Below are 12,597 nucleotides of genomic sequence, written 5' to 3'. Positions count from 1 at the left end.
ACGAAAAAGACATAAAAGCATTACTGGGGTGGTATTTGCTGTGCTGTCATATTAATATTTAACTAACTAAGCGAACTACTACGTGCGATGTGCTACAAACACTTTTTTATTAAACTACCCGTCATATAACACGATAAAGATATTATAATAACCTGTTAAAGACTTAAATTGTCTATTATAATATTATATTCCTCCATAGGGTGATTTATTCATCTACGATAAATATCTTAACACTCAATATGGCTATGAATAATAGTGCATAATATATATATTTTATACAGTGTACCTACTCATTAGTTATTAAATATTTAAAAATATTTAAACTCTTGACAAAGTGGTGTAGTGAAATATACAATATCCAACTTGTATGGTAGTACTTTAACTGTATATTATATTTGAAATCAAACTGGCCATGTACATATTTCATAGCAAACTACAGAAATATTAAAAAACATTGATGTGGCATGTATAATCATTAATCGTATTATACACTCGTATATTTATACAGTACCTATGCGTAAAAATTATAATAAGGTTGTTGACGATTGATTAAATAATAACTAAAAACGTTTTATATTCAAACAGTATGTAATATAAGTACAGTAAAACCTCTCTATAATGGACCCTCTATTAAACGGATTTCTCTTTATAACGTAAAATATCAATAATCCCAGTGCAAATAATATAGGCAATTTCTACCACTCTATGCCGGAAAAATCTTTATATCGGCAAAATGTTTGGTCCCATGCGATTCCATCATAGAGAATTTTCACTGTACCATGATTTTAGATATATTTTGTTTATTACGATACCTAAATAATTACTACAGATAATAATATACTGCAGAGAACGATATAGTTAAGATTCTTCCTTTCCTAAACAAATGATTTTTGACAATAAACTGTGTGTACTGTGTATCACTCTGAAGATAATTTTTTTAATGGTATCACAAATAACCTGTAATATCTTAAACCGTGATAGGTACACTATATCACACATCAATTTATAAAAGAGAGGTAGTTCTAATAACTTGACTAAACGCAGCTATAACCCTGGAAGTTGGAACACAAGCATCACTATAATTATTGTCGTCATCAAAATAAATGCATAAACGTGTTTCGTTCGAATACGTATTATTCAATACAATATTATTAATATTTAACACATTTTAATTGACGTACGGTTGCTTATTAATAACCAACAAGCAAGTAAGTGAAATAGTCTTTAAGTTTGTTGCGTGGATGGATTCAACAAGACGAATCTATTATAAATAATAATAATTTTATATTTATTATCAAATGAAAATATTAAACGAAAAGAAGCAAACAAAAAGTTTAGATGATAGTGTTCCAATAAGCATAGGTTGTGTTTGGAGTGAGTAAGTTCAAATAAAAGAAATCATTACATTATACATTATTTAAAAGAAAAACAAAATATATCTATACATAAAAAGGTAATAACAAAATAATAATAATAATATACAGGTTATACCAATAGGTACATTATTCTAGTATATTATCAAAGTTTGAATCCATAATGTACTTAAAAGCATTTTCTTATATAATATATTAACTGAAGTAAACAGATAGTACAAATTTGAATATTTTCTGAATTTTATATTTTTAGATAAAGGTGACATCGGGGTCGTTCCATCTGTCCCCCTCGGTGGCTACATGGGCGTAATTTTCCAAGTGCACATAATTTGTATATATATATGAAGTGTGTACGATTTTTTAGTGAATTCAAAAATATAATATAATAATGTGTTTCTCTTATACCCAACTATGATTTTTTGCCGAAAACGAACGATCAGTGGCATCTTTCTAGATTTTTCTCGGTTGGGTTTTTTTTCGGTGCAGACAAATATTACAGCCGCTCGCCTTTCGGTAGCCTAGTCCGGTCGATACATAAACTCACCGCCACCACCACTTGGTCAGCGTCATCAGGCCTCGGACCCCGACCAACCCTCACTATCGCCGCTGTTACGATTGCGTACGATTTCGTATTTATTTTATTTTTTTACCGACCACCCCCCACCACATTCCTTTCTGGTGGGTTTTGCCTCGGAGACGAACTTCCATCCTAATCTCCCCCTATGCACCGATCCACCCTTATACATATACACGTGATTGTGGTAAGTGTGTGTGCACGCGTGTTGACCACCAGCAGATATAATGATTATGTTTTATAATATTATGTATAACATACAAAAAGAACGCTTCGATTTTGACTAAATAATCACGTACGTAACTAACTGAAAAAGAAGCACCCCATTTCCTCGATTAGTTTGTTAGATCATACTTGTTCTTTTGACATTTTTCCAATCACCACTGCAGATTTAAGACCCCGATCATTAGGGATAGCAATTGTTATCGTGGATTAGGTATCTACAGAACAACATAGGCTTAATGTAGGGTATAATATTATTATGACTACGCTTTAGTATAAAGAATTTAGTTCACCACACGCATACATACGTATACATATGTATACATATGTATACATTTTTTGTCTTCTCGCCAAGAAAACCACAAAAAAAAATATTTTTTACGTTAGATTATCTTATCAACGTAATATCAAATTCGCAACTTCCGGCAACATTTAATGTACAATATGCATTTCTTACTTATACAGTTCTCAACCTATGATACACATACCACTTGTGGTACTCAGAAGGCTCATAGGCAGTATATGAAGAAAATCTCTCTTCATAAAATAAATGTAATGGGTCATTATTTAAATCTAAATATTATTTAAGTTATTTAGTAATACATATTTAATTTTCTCATTTATTTTATTAAATGCTTATATTGTCATAATTTTGTAGTTCTTAATAAAATAAATAACATTTCATACATGTAAAGTAATAACGTATATATTTTTGATGATAACTATGAAAAAAAAAAGAAAAGTTTATTTGGTTAAATGGTACATAAAAATATTCAAACTATGTAGACACTATGTGGATATAAAAAGGTTGAGAGTTGCATCTGATGTACATTATTGTTTTCATGTAAGTTCTTCAATGATTCCCGTTGAATATAATATTATTATATATTATAACAAGTGTTATTATAATATGTGGTTTTTAAAACAGATTTATACACACCCCAGAGATTATAATATTACATCAAATTATAATACAGTAATATGGTAAAAAATAAATGTTGAGCGCTCGTAATGCGGATATTAAAGAATACATAATACTATAGTAAAATATGTTATTGGTTTCCAGAGTAAAATCCAATTTCGCTAGGCCATGTACGTGTATCGTTATGCTGTATTTATAATGCAACCATGTGACATATTTTACATATTATAATATATAATAAATTGTTTCAAATGTTTGAATAAATGTTTGTTTAAATTATACTTATTAAAAATACGAACAAAAACTCAGTTCAACAACATGACGTCTTACAATATACTTTAATTCCAAGAAATAGCCTCAAAGCTTGAAATACGAAAATAGTTTTTGGTTGGAAGCTCGACATCGCTACACTAAAAATTGAATGAATACCGATTCATTGTATTGTATTTTTTTTAAATTATTTTATTTTCATGGATAGCCTCTTCACTCAAGTTTCCCTGTCCGAATCAAAGTAAATAATTTTAATTTAATTTAATTTATTGTTTGTTACTTTATTTGTATTATTTTATTTTTTCGATCTAATTCTTTTATCACTTGTGCTTATTGTAAATGATCATTTTAAAAATTATATAGTTTTCTACTATAAAAATAAATATTATTTTAACTATAATTTTCAGTAACTCAATGTACATTTGTACCTACCTAAGAGTGTTTATTTTTTCGTTTATTTCCATTTTTCAATTTGTTTTCTTCTAATTTTATTACATTTTATGATTTTTGTTATTAAGTTTTAAAAACTTAGCATTATATAGAATATTTTTAAAATGTAAGTAGCAATAATACAATAATACTTTGGTATCGATAATTTTACCAATACGTGTAAATGTATATATTTATATTTGTTTGTTGGTCACGAATTAAGATTTCCAAGTCTTTCTGATTGGAATGCATACATAAATGATACTAATTTACGCCTAAATACATATTATATAAATATATATATATATATAATATAATACAGTTTGTTTATAGACTAGATTACGTGGAAACACATATTTTTCTATAAAATATTTTTACAAAAAGGTTCACTGATCTCTGACGAGACCATTATATTTGAAAATCTCTTCGTGGGCTATAGTAGAACTGCATTAATTTTAAAAGACTTAGACCCGAATCAGTTTCCTTTATAAGCTCGACGAACACTGTCTTTGTCATTAAGCTTCTTTCCCTCGCTCCTCCAGTCTCTCTATCTCTCACTTACTCACCATTTCCCCACAATGACTATACATCTACGTCACTCTCCTGTGTACCCACAAGTAAAACCGAACGACAACGGAGTGTACTAAAATCCATAGCCCACTCTATTATCCCGAGGGGATAACCTGCATTCGCATTTGGATTTTGCATTGATTTGGCGCAATTGCTTAGTGTGTGAATGCGTGTTCTTGTACACAAACTAAAAAAAAAAAAATGGATAAAATAAAATTGTCCGACATATATTATGTTTTTAAGCGTATAAATTATTCCTTTCGGAAAATAATATGTCAAATATATATAAACGAAAGCGCATAGGTATTATAATTTCACTCAATCACGCTGTTATAGTGTATTAAACATTTATACTCTTATTAAATTGCATTATGTACGAGGATGACACATTGACGTATCGTTTGTTTGCGTTTTTGGATTAAACAGCCAGTTGAATATTTAATAATTAGTCATTATTGTTATTAAACACCACTTCGTCGTGTTGCGGTTCTTACTGTCAAATTAACAGTAATTAAACATGCCGGCATTTAATTAAATAAATATTTCGACAGTTTATTAAGATAATTGATCCACGTTTTATAAACCCAATAATATTCAGGCTCCGGTCATATCTAAAGAACCTGATGATATTCCGAAAACATTGTTGCTGATTTCTTCATTCCAATTTTTATGGTAAATGAACAAAGCGTAATCACACACGGTATGAACTTGATAAAGCTCATTGTTAATGAGGAAGAAATAATACAAATTACATAATAGTTTCTGTTTTAGGTCAAACGAGCATGACATATTATTATAATTATTATATCTAATTTTATTTTATACAACTGAAGTACAAATTTTGATACAATAAGAAATTTTCTTACAATTGTAAAAACCGAACAAATTCAACAAATCATAGCCATCAAATTAAATGACTAACGATTTCAACTGAAGATTAAAATATAATAGAAGTAGACATTTTTTTTTTTTTTTTTTTGATTATATACGAATTTAAAAAGACAAACATTGGAATTGTACAAGTGTATTGATAATTCATAGATACGCGTAAATGTATGCTTCATAATTCATAACGACACTGCATTTGATTGCAAAATTACATCAAATATATTGATAACTCGTGAATAATGTACTCTTGTCTACCTCTTTTTCCTATTCGTCATGTAATATAACATGTGGCATAGTTAAACGAAAATATTGTAGGTATGTCATATTACTATGAAAAAAAAAAAAAACAAAAACAAAAAGGCGCATATTTTGTAATACAAAATTGTATTTTTTTAATTAGTGATGACCTAAAACCAAACATATGCATTTATCTTGAATGAGTTATAATATTTCCATCGATCGATATTAGTGTAATGTTGATAATTTGATACGTAACATAGCTCTAATATTGTGCGAGGTTCGTAAATAGTTCTGCGGGACACGCGCCTCGGAATTATTTGTATTTAATCTTTTTGAATTCCAAAAATTTGAAGTACCTACTCAATAATATATATATACTGAAATTTAATAATGTTTTCAGCTATAGTCATTAATACCATCATAATACAACAATAGCATAATAATAATAATCATAATTATTATACATAAAAAACACTGCAATTAAATTATTAGTGTGGTTGATCCCCGCCTAAAATCAATATCATAATATCGATTTGCATAACGATTAATATGTATGACGATAATAATATTATTGTGCTCACTAAAATTAGAGCAAATTTTACGGTAAAAATTCTATTATTGTTAAATAAAATCTAATGCAAACTAATAGGTACAACAAAAATAGTATACACAAAGGCAAATGATAAAATAATAACAATAATTTATTATGTCCTATAGAATTGAGAAGATCATAAAAATAAATTTAAATATAAAACTACTCACAAGCTCGCATTAATATATTAAACATTTTTATTATAATTGTTCTTTATCTTGTTCATGGTAAATATGGCCATAGAATTTTATGAAGGATTACGGTTGGTTGAAGAACACGTGTTTGTGGGTTTGTCACTAAGAACCCTGCAGGTGGTCACCCATCCGGGAACTACAGATTTTGGTCGATGTACGACCTCAGAACATGCTTGTGACCGAGGCCAACCACCAAACCACACCAGGCCCCTTTATTGTTATACAATTATTGATTTTGATTGGTCTATAATAATATATTTTTTGTTTAGACATTTATAGTATTATGATATAAACATTTTGTTTATTTAGGGTCAACGAACAATAAAAATAAAACCAACAAATTGTATGCGTTGAATACTCGAGTAATCTCCCTAGTGTATTTTATAAATCATAAATAGATGCGTCTGATAAACCTCAGATAAATATTTATGAATTATTTTCAGTTCTCGAAAAAGTAAAGAACCATTATACCAATTTTAATAAATAAACAGACACCTAACGATACGAACCCGTGTTCGAACAATTCAGTTAATGGTTTATTGCCGATTGGCATTTTTTGCCGTAGGGTAATAAAGCAGCGCATTTAACAATATTTTTATTTAATCTGTTTTACGTCAATATACTTAAATTAATTACGTTTTGTAACGATATATCTAGCTAAAAATCCACATCTGGTATATTATAATTATATTAGTTTATATATTATGCATTTTAAATTTTAGAGATGATAATTTGTAATTTATAGAAAATCAGTTTTTATAAATTGTAGTTATATATATATATATGTATAATATGTATAAAATAGTCGATATTATTATAATTTTTATTTGATAAATCTTAAGAATATAAATAACTATGAATTGTAACTACATTATTTTAAACGTAAATTATTTCTAATCACTAGATATAATATAAAGTTTGGTAGTAGATACTAGATATAATATGGTATTAATTATAAATTTAATCCAAAAAAATTTTTATAATATTATTGTTGTTTTTAAAATGTACCCTAAAAATGTTAAGCCATTTAATAAAATGGTCATTATAACCTGTGTTCAATTCCTGACAAATTAAGAAACTATTGGGTTCTATACGATATAACACCGATATTATACAACCAAAATGTGTATTTTAAAATATTTAGGCTTAACTACAATAGTACTAACACACTACAATATTCTTTTATAATACAGTAAAACTTCCAATTAAATAAATGTTCTGTTTAATGAAATATTTTTGAGAACCAATTATAATTAAAACCAAATTTATTTATTCATATTGAACGATAATTTTTCTACGCTCCTAATTGTATTTTGAACTCAAAACTTTGTGGGTATAGATACTATAGAAATTTTCCTATATTATCTTATGGTGCTTTATAATTTTTGTGTTGTCCGTAATATTAATATAGTTTAATTGGCTGAAAAACTTTGAAATTCTATGTAAACGTATACGTCGATAATCAAAACGTAAGTAATAAATAATCATATTAATGTATTGTCTCTTTGAATGTCTACTGTAAAAAAAAATACGAAACTACGGTTCTGCGAACAAAATAACTATAACACCATGCGTCCGTGCCATATTAAAAATAACTCCCAAAACCTGTAACCATGGTTCTGCAGCGTACAAGCACATTCGCTGCGTATATACAATATAATGTAATATATTTTACGAAACCCTAAAGCGCTTTAAGTCAAGGACTCTTAACCGGAAAATAACGGGTGGGTCTCTTTAATTTTTAGCGTGCACTTTTAAAACAGCTGCTGTTGATCGTGACGAGCAGTCAGCTTCTGCTGGTTGGAAAACCACACGCTCGCGCGAGTCGTGTCGTTTGTCCCGTGGCTCTAAGCCGTCGATATAAATGCTGCTCGTACTCGATGATCGCCATCGTGTTTTAATCCGTTTTAATCCGTTTTAATTGCCAGCACTTTATACGCCGACACCGCAAATGGACTTCCGGTACGGTGAAACGTCCGGGAGCGGCGGAGACGGGGTGCACGCGAGAAGCCGCTGAACTTGGCTAAAGCAGTTGGACGGAAACAAATCGTCGGGACGGTATAATATGTAATGTCGATTAATCGGTTGGATGTGATTTTGCCTGCGTCAACGTTGCCAAGAGTCGTGCATGATTAATTATTGCGATTTTAATATATCCGTCCTTTGCTCCGAAACTATACTACGTCGACGACTTTTCTGCCCCCGTGAGCCCGAGATTTACACTTCGTCCGTTTGTCGGGCAATACGTTTACCTATAATTACGTATGTGTTATCGTCAAGCCGTGCGCCCCGTCGAGTCCGGCGCCTATATCGGAAGTCTGAATCGGATGTGAGAAAAAAACAACACCAATTTCTTCGTGCACGATTGCAGTACATATTATATGCCAACCTATTATTTCCACGCCGAACCGGATGCAATAACATTGAGCGTGATCGGATGCTATTTTTTCCGTCTTTTTTTTTTGACATGCTTATATAATATAATACTATATAAGATATAACACACTGTGGTAAAGCTTTCTACTCTGCGAATTGTAAGAACACTACTCCGTTTAATTCACAAAATAATATAACAAAAAAAAATCATATTTTTCTATATTTTATGATATTCATAATTTTATAATATACTAGCTGAATCTCTCGGCTTTTTTTATGTGTTTTTTTTTTATAAAGTATATTATACACTTCATACTTCATTAAATATATTGAATTTAAGTTGAAATACATCTTTGTTTTAGTGTACCTCACATCACAGACAAATCGGAGTCAGCGCACTAAGCTTTATGAAATAATTCTGTCTAGATGATGAAAAAATGCAAGTCGTGAAGTGCATTTAGCACTGGGTATATTTTCTTATTTGGTTTAACTACTTACACGCTAAACTTTTTTGATATTTCTAAAAACTAATCTCTGAGATTTACGTCAAATGCAAATGATTATTTTTTTGGTACATAAGATACACGAATATTTGTTTAAAGATAATATAAATTTTTTTTTTTTAATCTAGGCCCATAAAACGAGACAATTTTATGCATGCTTGCTCTTGATCTTAACTACCAAATAAAGTTTAAATTTACAACATTAATCTCAAAATCTCAAAATGTCTATTTGAGCACCTCTTTTAAATGCGAATTTCGAAAAATTCTTTTCTATTATTGCACATTTAGATAATTTGAGTTTTGTAGTTTTTTACACGTAGCCAACGGTAAGTGAGTGGTGTTTGGAATTTATCTATGATATATATATATTATAATATTGCAATATCCAATATTCGACTTAAAATGTTGTCCCACGTATTTTCTTGTCTCCTCACTCCTCAATCACTCCACTTTTATTCGATGTTGGATTACTACGCAATATTGAAATATTCTATAATATATACTATAACAGGACCCTGGTCGGCGATTGGTCTCCGTAACTAACGTGTTTTGTGGTCAAGCATATGGTAGAGTAACTACAATTCTAAGATGGTCTGACAACCTGGGTTTTTAATGATGTATCCTCGAGCCACGTACACGTGTTCCTCAATCAACCGTAACCACCAACAAAATGCTAATGGCCATAGATATCGGTTCAAAGATCAATAAAACAAAAAAAAATGTAATAATAATAGTAATATTAAAAATTTAATAGTTAACGATCTATAAATTGTTTAGAAAAAAAAACCATAACTTTATACATTATTTTCACTGATACTACCAGTTATTGAAGTTTGAATCGTTCAAAACATATAATAGATGTTTACGAATGATAATACCGTATCATCTATCTCTGTTTATATAACATGAGACACGGACAAATCCCAAATAATGATGTATAATTTTGATCAAGCCGTTCCCCAAACTTCAATCTATTCCGTGACTTTATTTTGACAAAAGGTTCGGCCACGAAATACCTCAAATAGCTTTGTCACCGAATTATTATAAGAGTTTACCAAGGAGGAGTAAAATAACGGTTTAATTTTCCATACTATCTGTGATATCCACGTACAATTTTAAGACGACGCGACGAAAAAACAACGGCATAAACTTTACTCATAAATAAAATATATATTATGTATATTTTTAATAATACTCTGAAGAAAAGAAAGAATTGATTATATGTTAAACTTTGTACATACATCGTTTTGTTTGACACGTTCATTCCCGAGCCATACACATTGAAAATCCAAAAAATATATTGCATAATTTTACAGCCAGGGCGTAATATTATAATATTATAGTCGAATTTGAAAATATCGCAAATTGTACATAATAAAGTTTATACACTACTATTGTAGGTGTGATAAAAAATATACTGCTGCGAAAGTATCCAAGTATAATATGATAGTGATCCATCATATATGATTCATTAATATTGGCCAAGAGAAAATAATGCATAATAAATCATATTTTGTTAAAATAATGATATCCAGGTTGACAAGTGATCCGGTAAAATTAGGAAAAAAATCTTGGAAAATTCACCAAAATCAGAATTTCGCTACAAACTAAGAGTGTATCATGATGCGTATCCTTCTACCCTCCTCCCCCAAAAGAGATAAAATCTATTCTTTCTCTAATTCGCTAAAGAATTAATAACAGTTGTTGAATATTTAAAATATTTAAGCTTCATAATATAATTGTAAGCTGATACATGTTGTTTTGTTTTCTTTCGTGTTACGGTTATAATATTTACAAATAATCATTATAAATCTGTTGACAAATTATTATCATTATAGGTGCTCTTTTTTTGTAAATGTGACATTGGAAATAGGTATATAATAACATAATATATTATAATTATTTTTCTTTTTTTGCATTTATCAGATAATAAAAACGTTGCGCTGTTGTTTTACCTTTGTCTCCTCTCCTTCCATAAGATATCCGCGTAAAAAAGACACAGTGAACTTAGAAAATATTTGTATTACTATTACATAATATTTATAATAATACATTTTCTTCAATCGAATTCGATCGGCATCATTATTAATATTTGTATACAATTTTAATTATGCGTGTGTGTAACAAAATACATTTCAGCGACTTTGTTATTCGATGTATTTATGAACTAATATTGTATTTTAATAATAATTTTCCTAACACACATTATCTAACGAGTTCATATTTCTAGTTACATCTAATTTCAATTAGCTGTCGTTTTTGATCCATTGTGTGCACTGAACATTTAATATAATGGAAACACACTTTTCATATTCTAAACAAACAAAATAGCAAATATTATTATTACCATGATATTTTTGGGTTCGTGCGTGTACGGTATCGAATTTTAACTATAACTAGGTATTATAACTATGAAGTAGGTAGGTATAATATCGGCGTATCGTGTATACATCGAAAAATTTACATTTTTCCAAGTGATTAGTATATTTTGTTTAAGTCTTTATCAGTGTACGTACACTCACGCATACACAAACGAGAAAGTTTCGAAATAAATGCTTATTTAGGCTAAGATTATTATTGTTTCGATTTTTTTTTTTTAATAGCAATATTTGCAGCTTCTGTAATTTTTCATAAAATGGTCATCAAAAAATTGTATGAAACATATAAAGTGGCTGTGTCAACTATTAATTATATTATAGAACAGTATTACGACCAACGATATTAAATTACCTACCTATATAACAAACGCTTTGACAGTACATGATAAATATTTATCAATAATATTAAACATAATATCATTATTATAATATACACAAAATGCTTGCAATAAATATACTATAAACATATTATGTACTGATCAGTTAATATTCAGTATATTATCTACAATAGTTAGGTAGATATATTTTTCAACATAAAAATTAGTATAAGATACAATATTTTTTTTGTTCCTGGACGGTTTTTTTAAAAAAAATATCGTTATCATGGATACTTATTGACAAAAAAATATGTATGATTCATAGATTTTTTTTTTGTGGATGAATGATATTGAGTAATATGCTATGGTGTTTATTTAAGACTTTACTGATTTACTAACTAGTGTTATTAGCAGCAAATATTTTTTTACAGCAATTTAATAATAATAAAATAAAATAACATGTTTATATTTTTAATAAATAATCGGTTTGTTCATACATCATATTATATTGATTAATATGCTCAAGTTTGTTTATTAGGTTACATTTTGAGATGAAGATGATATTTTTTGAAGTTTGTTTCCGATTAAATGCCTTTTGTATGCTTAGAATTGTATTCTTGGTCAACGTAGTCGACACTTTATTGGATAGCATTATCAGTGAATTTTATTGTAATAGTAAATTGTTAACATAGTTGCTGATAAATTATGGGAAGTGTTATAGGTGGTTATGTTAACCATTATATATAATA

The 12,597-nt window shown here is 28.8% G+C and overlaps 1 protein-coding gene across 1 annotated transcript in view; it reads left to right on the top strand.

Moving 5' to 3' along the window:
- Nucleotides 1–12,597, top strand: part of LOC107173971 (zwei Ig domain protein zig-8-like) — a 483,155-nt gene that overhangs the window by 257,115 nt on the left and 213,443 nt on the right. The gene's annotated exons all lie outside the window — the stretch shown is intronic.

The sequence above is a fragment of the Diuraphis noxia genome, unplaced genomic scaffold (genome assembly GCF_037042655.1).
Source record: "Diuraphis noxia isolate RWA-SAM2 unplaced genomic scaffold, SU_Dnox_SAM2 contig0004, whole genome shotgun sequence".
Classification (NCBI taxonomy): domain Eukaryota; kingdom Metazoa; phylum Arthropoda; class Insecta; order Hemiptera; family Aphididae; genus Diuraphis; species Diuraphis noxia.
This window is presented reverse-complemented; position numbering and strand designations above follow the sequence as displayed.